The sequence below is a fragment of the Hemitrygon akajei genome, unplaced genomic scaffold (genome assembly GCF_048418815.1).
Source record: "Hemitrygon akajei unplaced genomic scaffold, sHemAka1.3 Scf000043, whole genome shotgun sequence".
NCBI lineage: Eukaryota > Metazoa > Chordata > Chondrichthyes > Myliobatiformes > Dasyatidae > Hemitrygon > Hemitrygon akajei.
Genome location: NW_027331929.1, coordinates 4,636,320 through 4,650,121, shown reverse-complemented (window position 1 = coordinate 4,650,121; position 13,802 = coordinate 4,636,320). Strand labels below are relative to the sequence as shown.

General features: G+C 46.0%; 1 long non-coding RNA gene across 1 annotated transcript; it reads right to left on the bottom strand.

The window, feature by feature from the left end:
* Positions 1-6: 6 nt before the first annotated feature.
* LOC140720493 (uncharacterized) lies at positions 7-12,008 on the bottom strand. Its single transcript, XR_012097197.1, has 4 exons — positions 11,913-12,008; positions 10,823-10,914; positions 3,482-3,731; positions 7-117 (listed from the first exon to the last, which is right to left on the bottom strand). It is a non-coding gene; the product is annotated as an uncharacterized lncRNA (long non-coding RNA).
* Positions 12,009-13,802: the final 1,794 nt, after the last annotated feature.

Below are 13,802 nucleotides of genomic sequence, written 5' to 3'. Positions count from 1 at the left end.
GATTCATGTTGGAATGCAACTCACGGACATTTAGACGATATCGGTACCGGTTACTGTTCCACTTGTTCCCAAAGGTCTTCTAGTCTCGGTCGGAAGTGAGCGGAGAGAGACGAATATCTGTCAGAAAGAAAAGAAAAGCTTACAAAAGGGGTTCATAGAATTTGGTAATGTTAGAGATCTCGAAGATTATAAGGCTAATAGGAAGGAGCTTAAGAAGGAATTCGGAGAGCCGGAAGGGGCCGTGTGAAGGTGTTGACGGGCAGGATTAAGGAAGATCCCAAGACATTCTACAAGTGTGTGAAGAGCAAGAGGGGGTAGACGTACAAAAATTGGACCATCAAGTGTGACAGTGTGGACGTGTGTATGGAACCAGAGGAAATAGCAGAGGTACTTAATGAATACTTTGCTTCAGTATTCACTATGGAATAGGATCTTGGTTATAGTGGTGATAACTTGCAGCAGACTGAAAAGATTGAGCATGTGTAAAAGTCACTGAGACCGGATGAGATGTAACTCAGGCTACCATGAGAGGCGAGCTAGGATATTACTGAGCCTCTGGCGATGATCTTCGAATTGGAGGGTTGCGGATGTTGTTTCCGGATGTTATTCAAGAAAGGGATTAGAAATAGCCCAGGAAATTATAGACCAGTGAGTCTTACATCACCGGTTGGTAAGTTGATGGAGAAGATACTGAGAGGGCAGTATTTACGAACGTTTTTGAGAGGTATGATATGATTAGGAATAGTCAACATGGCTTTGTCAAGGACAGGTTGTGCCGTACGAGACTGATTGATTTAGCTGAGGATGTGAGTGAACACGTTGATGAAGGAAGAGCGGTAGATGTAGTGTACATTGATTTCAGCAAGGCATTTGATAAGGTACACCATGTATGGCGTATTGAGGAAGTAAAGAGGCATGGGATGCAAGGCGACATTGCCTTGTGGATCCAGAACTGGTTTGCCCACAGAAGGCAAAGAGTAGGTGTGGACGGGTCATTTTCTGCATGTATGTCGGTGACCAGTGAGGTGCCTCAGGGATCTGTTCTGGGACCCTTATTGTTCGTGTTTTCTTTTTGTTTATTTTTAATTGCCCCGGATGAGGATGTTGGAGGGATGCTTTAGTAACTGTGATGATGACACAAAGGTTGGAGGATCTGTGGATTGTGTAGAGGGCTATCACACGTTACAGCGGGACATTGATTGGAGGAAGAACTGGTGTGAGAAGAAGTAGAAAGAGTTCAAACCAGATACTTGAAAAGTGGTCTATTTTGTAAGGTCAATGATATGGCAAAATATAGTATTAATGGTAAGAATGTTGGCACTGTGGAGGATCAGTGAGATCTTGGGGTCCGAGTCCATAGAACGCTCAAATCAGCTGCGCATGTTGACTCTGTGGTTGTGAAGGCGTACGGTGTATTTGCCTTCATCAATCGTGGAATTCAATTTAGAGCCGAGAGGTAATGTTACAGCTATATATGCCCCTGACCAGACCACACTTGGAGTTCTGTACTCACTTCCCATCTCCACACTACGGAAAGGATTTGGAAGCCATAAAAAGGGTGCAGAGAAGATTTACAGGGATGCTTCCTCGAGCGGGGAGCATGCCTTATGATTATACGTTGAGTTTTTCTCCTTGGATCCAAGGAGGATGAGAGATCACCTGACAGAGGTGGAAAATATGATGAGAGGTATTAATCGTATGGATAGTCCAAAGGTTTTTTTTTTCCCCAGGGCTGAAATGGTTGCCACAAGAGGACACAGTTTAAGTAGCTGTGGTGTAGGAACAGAAGAGATGTCAGGGGGTATATTTTTACTCAGAGAGTGGAGAGTGCGTGGAAATGGCTGCCGGCAACGGTGGTGGAATCGGATACGATAGGGTCTTTTAAGAGACTTTCAGATGGGTACATGGAGCTTGGTGAAGGGCAATAGGTAAGCCAAGTAATTTCTAAAATAGGGATATGTTCGGCACAGCTTTGTTGGCCAAAGAGCCTGTACTGTGCTGTAGGTCTCTATGTTTCTATGAAAACTGCGCAACTCAGAACATGGGTCCCGAGCAACATACCATCCAGGACTCTCGTTCTCTACACAGAGCCTCCGTCTGTTACCCATATTTACGAATCCCCTGTCACGACAGCTTGCCTCTGCTCTCCCTCACATTCCCTTCTGAGCCACAGAACATTAAACAGAGACACCAAAAGGCTATCAGCAACTACCAACACACACACACACACACACACACACACACACACACACACACACACACACACACACACACACACACACACACACACACACACGTATCCGAAGTGTGTGGTTGTGTATGTGTGTGGGGGGCGGTGTGTGGGGACTTGAGGCCGGAATGGGAAAAACTAGGTGGTGATATACTGGGCCCTACAGGAAGTGGTGTCCACGCAGACATGGGGTCACCGATGTAAAGTTGCTCCGGCACCATCGCAGCACACTCTAATGGAGTCAGAAAAAACTTGCGCAACTTTCTCCTTCCTCCGTTATCCCTACTCACCAATACCCAGCCTTTTGGCGTTTCGAGTGTCTAATTCAGTGTGCCTCTCCAATGTGGTATGTGTGTGTGTGTGTGTGTGTGTGTGTGTGTGTGTGTGTGTGTGTGTGTGTGTGTGTGTGTGTGTGTGTGTGTGTGTGTGTGTGTGTGTGTGTGTGTGTGTGTGTGTGTGTGTGTGACCGGATAATGTGCTGCGAGAAGAGCAAGGAAGGGGAGGAGAGAAGAGGCCAGGGAGATGGTGTTAAGATTGCAGATACTGAAGCAAATGGTGCGGAACCACATGACCGGCCTGTGCATACAGAGCTGTGGAGAAGCTCAGATCCTGGTGATAGATATCCAGTGGAAGGGCGAGGTGTAATACTAGACGTCATCTCTCCCTTATATTCACCACAATTGCCTGTCACACAGAGGGAGGAAGGAGGGAGCGGGGTCTACGTAGATGGGGAGCGTTTAGCAAATGGAGTGTATCTCGATACGGAGATGGGCGTAGGGAATGTACAGTATGTGAGAGGGGGTAGAGAGATAATGTCAAATATAGGCGGTAGAGCAAAAGAGAAAATAGTCAGCGCAGAAAGAGAGAGAGAGAGGGAGGGGGAGGTAAAGACTGACATTTGGCTGTGGACAGAGAGCAGAAAGAATGAGAGTTGGAGGAGGGGGGGGAGACAGAGAGATACAGAACAATAACCCATGGAACTTCCGAACAAACACGACCGGGGGTCAGACACAGAGTGAAAATCCCTCCACACCGTCCCATCACAAAATCCCTGGTCAGACATTTTCGCTCTCTAACTCTCTGTTTGTCTGTCTGCATGTATGTATCTCCTTCTCTCTCTCTCTCTCTCTCTCTCTCTCTCTCTCTCTCTCTCTCTCTCTCTCTCTCTCTCTCTCTCTCTCTCTCTCTCTCTCCACCTCTCTCTCTCTCTCTCTGTCCTTAAGGTTAGGGGCGGGGAGGAGGGAGTTTTACCTCGCAGATCCTGCTGGTCTACAGTTGGCAGAATGTGCTTTCGAGGAAAGAGAGATTCTTGTCGAGGGTGGTAAGCATTCTTGAGACAGTTGGTCTGGCCAAGGACCAGAAGTTAATTCACGGTTATCCTGGATTCAACGTGTGAATGCAACTCGTGGACATTTAGACGATATCGGCACCTGGTTCCTGTTCCTCTTGTTCCCAAAGATCTTCTAGTCTCGGTCGGAAGTGATCGGAGAGAGACGAATATCTGTCAGAAAGAAAAGAAAACTAACAAAAGGGGTTCATAGAGTTTGGTAATGTTAGAGATCTCGAAGATTATAAGGCTAATAGGAAGGTGCTTAAGAAGGAAATTGGGAGAGCCGGAAGGGGCCATGTGAAGGCCTTGGAGGGCAGGATTAAGGAATACCCCAAGACATTCTACAATATGTCAAGTGCAAGAGGGGAAGAATTGAAAGAATTGGACCCATCAAGTTTTACAGTAGGAAAGCGTGTATGGAACCAGAGGAAATAGCACAGGTACTTAATGAATACTTTGATTCAGTATTCACTATAGAAAAGGTTCTTGGTGATAGTAGTGATAACTTGCAGCAGACTGAAAAGATTGAGCATGAGGGAAAGTCACTGGGACCGGATGAGATGTAACCCAGGCTTCTATGAGAGGCGTGGGAAGAGATTACTGAGCCTCTGGTGATGATCTTCGAATCATCAGTGGGGACGGGAGAGTTTCTGGAGGATTGGAGGGTTGCCGATGTTATTTCTTTATTCAAGAAAGGGAATAGAGATAGCACAGGAAATTATTGACCAGTGAGTCTTACATCACCGGTTGGTAAGTTGATGGAGAAGATCCTGAGAGGCAGTATTTATGAACTTGTTGAGCGGTATGATATGATTAGGAATAGTCAGAATGGCTTTGTCAAGGGCAGTTTCTGCTGTAGGAGACTGATTGATTATTCTTATAATGTGACTGAACACCTTGATCAAGGAAGAGCAGTAGATGTAGCGTACATTGGTTCCAGCAAAGCATTTGATAAGGTACTACATACTTGGCTTATTGAGGAAGTAAAGAGGCATGGGATACAAGGCGACATTGCCTTGTGGATCCAGAACTGGTTTGTCCACAGAAGGCAAAGAGTGGGTGTGGACGGGTCATTTTCTGCATGTATGTCGGTGACCAGTGTGGTGCCTCAGGAATCTGTTCTGCGACCCTTACTGTTCGTGTTTTTTTTTATTTTTGAAATTGACCTGGATGAAGAACTGGAGTGATGGGTTAGTAAGTGTGATGTTGACACAAAGATTGGAGTTGTTGTGGGTAGTGTAGAGGGCTGTCAGAGGTTACAGCGGAACATTCATTAGATGCAGAACTGCTCTGAGAAGTAGCAGAAGGAGTTCAACCCAGATACGTGTGAAATGTTTCATTTTGGTCGGTCAATAATATGGCAAAATATAGTATTAATGGTAAGAATCTTGGCACTGTGGAGGATCAGTGAGATCTAGTGGTCCGAGTCCGGAGGACGCTCAAAGCAGCTGCGCAGGTTGACTCTGTGGTTCAGAAGGCGTACGGTGTATTTGCCTTCATCAATAGTGGAATTCAAATTAGAGCCGAGAGGTAATGTTACAGCTCTATATGCCCCTGACCAGGCCTCACTTGGAGTACTGTGCTCACTTCTCGTCGCCACACTAAGGAAAGGATTTGGAAGTCAGAGAAAGGGTGCAGAGAAGATTTACAGGGATGTTTCCTCGATTGGGGAGCATGCCTTCTGATGAAAGGTTGAGTGAACTCGGCCTTAACTCCTTGGAGACAAGGAGGATGAGAGGTGACCTGACTGAGGTGGAAAATATGATGAGAGGCATTATTCGTATGGATAGTCAAAGGCCTATTTTTCCCCCCATCGCTGAAATGGTTGCCACAAGAGGACACAGTTTAACTAGCTGTGGTGTAGATAGAGAAGAGATGTCAGGGGTATATTTTTACTCGGAGAGTGGTGAGTGGAAATGGCTGCCGGCAACTTTCGTGGAATCGGATACGATACAATATTTTAAGAGACTTTTAGATGGCTACATTGTGCTTAGTGAAGGGCAATAGGTAAGCCAAGTAATTTCTAAAATAGGGACATGTTCGGCACCACTTTGTCGGCCGAAGAGCCCGTATTGTGCTGTAGGTTCTCTAAGTTTCTATGAAAACTGCGCAACTCCGAACATGGGTCCCAGCAACATACCATCCAGGACTCTCGCTCTTTCCACAAAGCCTCCATTTGTTACCCATATTAACAAATCCCCTGTCCCGACAGCTCGCCTCTGCTCTCTCTCACATTCCCTTCTGAGCCACAGAACATTAAACAGAGCCACCAAACTACTGTCAGCAACTGCCACCACACACACACACACAAAACACACACACACACACACACACACACACACACACACACACACACACACACACACACACACACACAACACACACACACACACAAACACACACACACACACACACACACACACACACACACACACACACACACACACACACACATACACAAACACACACACACCACACACACACACACACCACACACACACACACACACACACACTCAGTGTGGGACAACGGAAATGGGGAGTGGTGTAGCAGAGTGCGGGGTGACGCATACGAAGAAGAGTATGGGGGAGTGAACTGGGTACGGAGACATGGAGTGAAGAGTGAAGTGGACGGGAGGGTTCCCTCGATTCACATTGTGTATTCCCTAGCCTTGTACACCAAAATCCCTCTCTCCTTCAACACTTCCCACTATTCACAGTGTAGGTCGTTCCCTGCTATAACGAAGTAAACACCGCTTGGGCTCCAAGTTACCAAGAGCACTTTTGCCAGAAAGGATCTTTTCCAAATCCATATATTCCAGATCCCTTTCTGATCCAAGGTAATTGTTCCAATTTATAATCTAAACCTGAGGACCGATCCTATCGTTTCCGATAAATATTTGGAACTAATGACTTTCTGATCACTAAATACAGTGTGGTCCTGATTAAAACTCTGACACCTGCCTTATCTCATGCCGCAGTAACAGAACGATTATCGTTCTCTCTCTCTCTCTCTCTCCCTCTCTCCCTCTCTCCCTCTCTCCCTCTCTCCCTCCCTCTCGTTGTGACCTTTACATACCGATTAATGTATCTCCTGGAACATTTTGCACAAACTCTATCCCACTGCTCGTTTTGCAGTATGGCTCTCAGTCAATAGGTGGAAAGCTGAAATCACCTCCTAACACAATCTTATATTTCCTGCCACAATCTGCGATCCCTCTACAGATTTGCTCCTCCTGATGCAGCAGAGTGTTGCCTGGTCCATGATCACGGCTACATATTTCCTATTCATTATTTCCTCATTTCCATTGATGAAGTAAGATCAGTAAATGTCGTGTTCATGGATTTCAGCAAGGCTTTTGATAAAGTAAGCAATGCAAAGCTTATTGAGAAAGTAAGGAGGCATGGTATCGAAGGGGACATGGATTTGTGGAATCAGAACTGGCTTGCCAACAGTAGGCAATGAGTTGCTGTGGACAGGTCATATTCTGCATGGAGGCCGGTGACCAGAGGTGTCCTTCACGGATCTGTTCTCGGGCGCCTACTCTTGTAATTTATATAACTTACCTGTATGAGGATGTGGAGGGATGGGTTGGTCAATTTGCTGGTGACACAAATGTTGGGTGTGTTGTGGATAGTGTGGCGGGTTGTCAGAGGTTACGGCGGAACATTCATATGAAGCAAAACTGGATGGAGAAGTGGCAGAATGAGTTCATCCCAGATACGTGTGAGGTGTTTCATTTTGGTAGGTCGAATATGATGGAATAATATAGTATTAATGGTATGACTCTTGTCAGTGTGGAGGATGAGAGGGATCTTGGGATCCAAGTCCACAGGAAGCTCAAAGCAACTGCGCAGGTTGACTCTGTGGTCAAGAAAATATACGATGTATTGGCCTTCATCAATCGTGGATCTGAATTTAGGAGCATAGAGGTAATGTTGCAGCCTCATGGGAACCTGGTCAGACCCCACTTGGAGGACTGTGGTCAGTTCAGGTCGCCTCCCTATCGGAAATATATAGGAAGCTGCCTGGACAGGGGACATGTCTTATGAAAACAGATTGAGAAAACTCGGCCTTTTCTCCGTGGAGCGACGGATGACGAATGGTGACCTGATAGAGGAGTATGAGATGATGAGAGGCATTGATCGTGTGGTTAGTCAGAGGCTTTTTCCGAGGGCTGAAATGGTTGCCACAAGTGCACACATGTTTAAGGTGCTGTGGACTAGGTAAACAGAAGATGCCAGGGGTAAATGTTATACGCAGAGAGTGGTGCGTGAGTGGAATGGGTTGCAAACAACGTTGATGGAGGCGGATTAAAAGTAACTATATCAAATTTGCCAATGACACAAAGCTGGGTGGTAGTGTGAAATGTCAGGAGAAATGTCTGGATGCTTTCAAGAAGGAGCTAGATAGTTATCTTATGGATAGGGGAATCAAGGGATATTGGGACAGGGCAGGAACCGGGTATTGATAGTAGATGATCAGCCATGATCTCAAAATGGCGGTGCAGGCTCGAAGGGCCGAATGGTCTACTTCTGCACCTATTGTCTATTGATGTTATGAGAATTCAGGGTGACTTGATCAGGCTAGGTGAGTGGGTGAATGTTTGGCAGATGCAGTTTAATGTGGATAAATGTGAGGTCATCCACTTTGGTAGCAAGAACAGAGAGGCAAATTACTATCTATATGGAGACAAATTAGGAAAAGGGGAATTACAACGAAATATACTGATCTTGTACATCAGTCAATGAAAGCAAGCATGCAGGTATAGCAGACAGTGAAAAAAAGCTAATGGCATGCTGGCTTTTATAACAAGAAGAATTGAGTATAGGAGTAAAAAGGTCCTTCTGCAGCTGTACAGGGCCCTGGTGAGACCCCACCTGGAGTGTTGTGTGCAATTTTGGTCTCCAAATTTGAGGAAGGACCTTTTTTCCATTGAGGGAGTACAGCGTAAGTTCACAAGGTTATTTCCTGGAATAGCGGGACTGTCATATGTTGAAAGAATGGAGCGACTGGGTTTGTTTATACTGGAATTTAGAGGGATGAGAGGGGATCTGATTGAAACATATAAGATTATTAAGGGATTGGGCACGCTGGAGGCAGGAAGCATGTTCCCGCTGATGGGTGAGTCCAGAACTAGAGGCCACAGTTTAAGAATAAGGGGTAGGCCATTTAGAACAGATATGTTCAAAAACTTTTTCACCCAGAGAGTGGTGGATATGTGGAATGTTCTGTCCCAGGAGGCAGTTGAGGCCAAGTTTCTGGATGATTTCAAGGGAGAGAGTTAGATAGATCTCTTATAGATAGCGGTGTCAAGGGATATGGAGAGAAGGCAGGAACGGGGTATTGATTGTGTATGATCAGCCATGAGCACAGTGAATGGCGGTGCTGGCTAGAAGGACCGAAGGACATACTCCTGCACCTACTGTCTATTGTCTATACAATAGGCTCATCTAAGAGACTTTTGTATAGGTTCATGGAACTCAGAAAAATAGAGGGCTATGTGTAAGCCTAGTAATTTCCAATGTAGGGACATGTTGGGTGAAAATTTGTGTGCCGAAGGGCCTGTATTGTGCTGTATGTTTTATATATTTCCACCCATTAAGCCTCACTTAGACAAGTTGTCTTGTCTGTTTTGACTGTGTTTTGCGGTGACATTTGCTCAGCCCTGTAATGTCACCCCTCTTTCTGTAATCCTCCGCTGTCTCACGTCCCGAAATATCGTGAGGGTCCTTCTTGCTCCTCCTACACCCTATTCTCAATAATGGCTGCAATATCATATTCACTGTATTGGTTCATGCCCTGAGCTCAACTACCTATTTAGAAGCTTCCTGCATTGAAATATACGGAGCTCAGGGCACCCGTCGCGTGATGCACAACTTTTTGATTCCCGTCTTTTTCTGAGGTCTTAACAATATCTGTCTCCATATCGACTCCGCTATCTGCTCTCGAACTCTGAATCCCACCCCCCTGCAAATCGAGTTCTACAACTCTCCCAAAATCTCTCATGCACTGTACTGACAAACCTTCCCTCCAGGATATCAGTTCCACTCCAGTTTATGTGTAAACCGTCTTCCATCTCTTCTGTTGACATCCCACGTTCCTTGGAATAAACACAATGAATTCTGAACCCCTCCCATCTGCACCATAGCTTGAGCCACGTGCTGAGCTGTATGGTCTTCCTGTGTCTGGGCACACTGGGACGGGTGGTGGTCCTGTCCTTTAATTAAATAGCTAAATACCTGACCTCACTCTGCAGAACCACCTTCCCATACATATCGATTTCATTGGTACATATATGGACCAGGGAGTCGAGCTGCTCACTCACCCACTTAAGAATCACAGAATATGTTTGCAGTTGCAGTTGAGCCTCTTTCTATTGCACTTAAGACAACTGCATTATTTCAAGGTTTTAGGAGAGGAGTCAGAGAACATTTACATTGAAATCCTGTCAATTCACATCTAACCCTGTCGTGCTCTCCACCCTCAAAATGTTTAATCAATTTCGCTGCCACTATAAGTTCACATCAGTTCAGTTTTGGGTCCCATTCGTACAAACCATCTATTTCTTCCCTCCGTACTCGATTCAGTTTTTAGACAATGGGGTTTGAACGGCCTTATACGCATTAAGGATTTGTGCACTGATAATATATTCAATAGTTTTGATAACCTGTGCAGTAAATATGGCCTTCCGCATAACCATTTTTTTTTCAATACCTGCGCATTCTCCTCTCTGTCAAGGAAAAAACATTTCATATTTTTTCTTAATTTACCAACTACTATGTTGTGGGTCAAACTCACTCGTAGTTTTAATGATAAAGGGCTGATCTCTGTACTATACGCTCAGCTGATTTATTTGGGAGTTCAAGATCTAAACAAAACTACGACTAGCTGGGAGGATGACCTTGGTGTGGATCTGGCTGAGGGATATTGGGCAAAAACACTCAATAGGGTTCATTCCTCATCATCATGTGCCAGACTTGAGCTCATACAATTTAAAGTTTTACACGGTACATTTAAGTAAAGCCAGGCCTGCTGACATATATCCCGGGACAGACACTGGCTGTGACCTGTGTTCCTTCTCTCCGCCTGGTTTAGTGCATGCATTTTGGTCTTGCCCTCGGCTACTGGGCACTGGTATTTAAAATTATCAGTGAGGTTTCGGGGGTGACACTGAGACCTTGACCGCTTAAAGCTGTATTTCGTGTGGCAGATGATGTTTTGGGTTTAAATGCAAACCTGTCGGATATCATTTCACTTACATCGCTTTTGGCCCTCAGGAGAATTTTGCTGGTCTGGAAATCTGCCACTCCCTCATCTGTTGTTGCTTGGTTAGAAGTCGTAACGTTTTATTCTGAAATTAGAAAATATTAAATTCACTCTGAAGGCGTCTGTGAGAAAGTTCTATTCGAAATGGGGGCCCTTCTTGTCATATTTTGGGAGACTTAAGGAATTACCTACTAGCTGAGGGCATTTGATTGTTTGGGAAGTTGCTTCCCTTTTAATACGCATATGGTTTACCTCACATTGTGGTTGATGAATTGTAATATGAGTGTATTCTGGATCATCTGAGATGTTCTAGATGCGTGTGGGACTTCGTCTTGAAGTAGTGTGGGGGTATAGCTGTGAAATGTCCGTACTTGTATTTGTGAAGTGTTGTATTGTAAATACATTAGCTGTCATTGTATGTTCGGGGCGGGCGAGTGAGGGGAGGTTTGTTTAGGGGTAAGATACAAAAGCAAATTGGAGGAAAATGTAATCCATTATTATTCTGTACAGTGACCTTCCTACAATAAAAAATAAATTACAAATGAAAAAAGAAGGAATCATAGAGAAGGAATGGTGCGCTGTAAAAAGAGGAAGGAAGGGGCGGAGAGTGAGGCCACAGAAAGGGTGTTCAGTTTGCAGCCGTTGGAGCAGAACGTGTCAGGCACCATTTTCTTGCTCCCTATCTCTGAATAGAGTCTGTTTAAACGCCGAAATCCACTGACCCATGGCCAGGAGTCACAGACAGAGCGAGAATCCCTCCATGCAATCCCATCACACACCCCTGGAAACATACACTGAGTAACGCTCCCTCCGCAGCGATCCATCACACACCCCCGGGATCATACACAGAGTGCAACACCCTCCATATTGTTTCAACACACACTCCGGGGTTACACACAGAGTCAAGCTCCGTCCACAACGCCCAAACAGGCAGTTCCTGGGTCGGATAACCAGCGAAGCTCCCTAAATATTATCCCATCACATTCCCGGGGTCAAACATGTACCTCCCGCACCGTCGCATCACACCCTACCGGAGTCAGCAAAAGTACGAAACCCTCTTCCTCCTCCGTTCTCCCCACTCACCGATACCCAGCCTTTCGGCTTTCCAGTAGTCTTCAATTCTGTGTGTCTCTCGGAGATGGTGCGTGTGTGTGAGCGGATTGTGTGCTGCCGTTAGAGGAAGGAAGGGGAGGAGAGAGGAGGCCAGGGAAAGGGTGGTGAGTTTGCAGGCACTGATGCAAGTGGTGTGGAACACGTGACCGGCCTGTGCATGCATAGTTGTGGAGAGGCTCAGATCCTGGTGATAGATTTCCGGTGGAACGAGGGGATGTGTAATACAGAGAGAGAGAGAATAAACTAAATGTCTCAGGGATGGGGTAAGAAGCGGAAGGGCATTAGCGGGTTAGAGAAGTCAATGTTCATGCCATCAGTTTGGAAGCCGGTATATACCGGCTGGGTAGCCTCCTGTTTTTCTCTCTCTTTGCCCATCACTCGTTGCCTGTTCTCCATCTCGCTCTGGTGCTCCCCTCCCTCTTTCTTTCTCCCTAGGCCTCCCGTCCCATGATCCTTTCCCTTCTCCAGCTCTGCATCACTTTCGCCAATCACCTTTCCAGCTCTTCGCTCCATCACAGCCCCTCCGGTCTTCTCCTATCATTTCGCATTTCCCCCTCCCCCCTCTACTTTCAAATCTCTTCCTATTTTTCCATTCAGTTAGTCCTGACCAAGGATCTCGGCCCGAAACGTTGACAGTCCTTTTCCTTATAGACGCTGCCTGAGCTGCTGTGTTCCACCAGCACTTTGTGTGTGTTGTACAGGAGAGGATGTGGGTCGCGAAACGGGGTTGCTTGTAGGCGAGGGATGGGTGATGGAGACGGGAGTGGTGTAATGCAATCTGTGTGACGGTGACTGGGAATCGTGTAGGAGGAGGGCGACGGAGTGGGGGTGTGGTTCTGGAGAGGGAGGGTGTTATGCATGAGGACTGTTATGGAGGACTCTATATAACTGTATAGTTATGGAGGACTGTGTTCGAGTCCTGACACAGCCTGACTCTGTGTTTGTATAGTTGAGTGGTGAAATCCTGCTGTGGTGCAGAGCCTGTCAGTGTGTCAGTGTCACGATGAGGGGCGTGTTCATGTTAGATGTGGGTTGTGTTTGTGACACGGAAACACTTTCAGTGTCCCCTTGAAGAACATCTCCATGTCACAGTGACATGTGTGTCTCGTTCATAGCTTATGCAAACGGTACTTTCCCAATAGCAATCTAGTCTCACTAATATCTGTCGTGTTAGGCTTAGAGGCGTTGACCCCGGACCTAAGCGCATCTGTCCTTCAAACAATACTTCCTGCATGTACCGTGCGCAGCTCAGAACATGAGTCCTTTTGCTTCTTGACTTTTTCAGAAGTCTTAACAACATCTGTCCCAACAACCTCTCAACTACCTGTAATGTCGTTCTTGTTTACATGTCCCTGCAACTCTAGTTTATACCACCACTGTCCCCTTCTAATGGGAAACCTTACCGCTGGGATATTAGTTCGCTTCCAATTCAGGTGCAAAATCAGAGAGTTGCTCATGGGAGAGGAAATGATGGAGCTGAGCAAGGTGGGGGCGGTGTGGCGCGGCCTCCAGGCAGGAGTCTGTGCTGCCCCCAGTGTTCGCTCGGTAGAAGACGATCTCTGCACTGAACAATTGTAGATTACCGTGGCATTCAAAATGCCCTGGGGGTCTCAAGCTGTATAAATGTGTGTGTGTGTGTGTGTGTGTGTGTGTGTGTGTGTGTGTGTGTGTGTGTGTGTGTGTGTGTGTGTGTGTTTGTGTGTGTGTGCCTGTCTGTCTGTCTGTCTGTCTGTGTGTATACATAATGCGTGAATGTATTGATTGATATCCTGCATATGCTTTCTATCTTCATATTTTATACATATTATGTACGCTCCAACCATAAATCTTTAGCCATATTTTAAACTGAATGTATTTTTT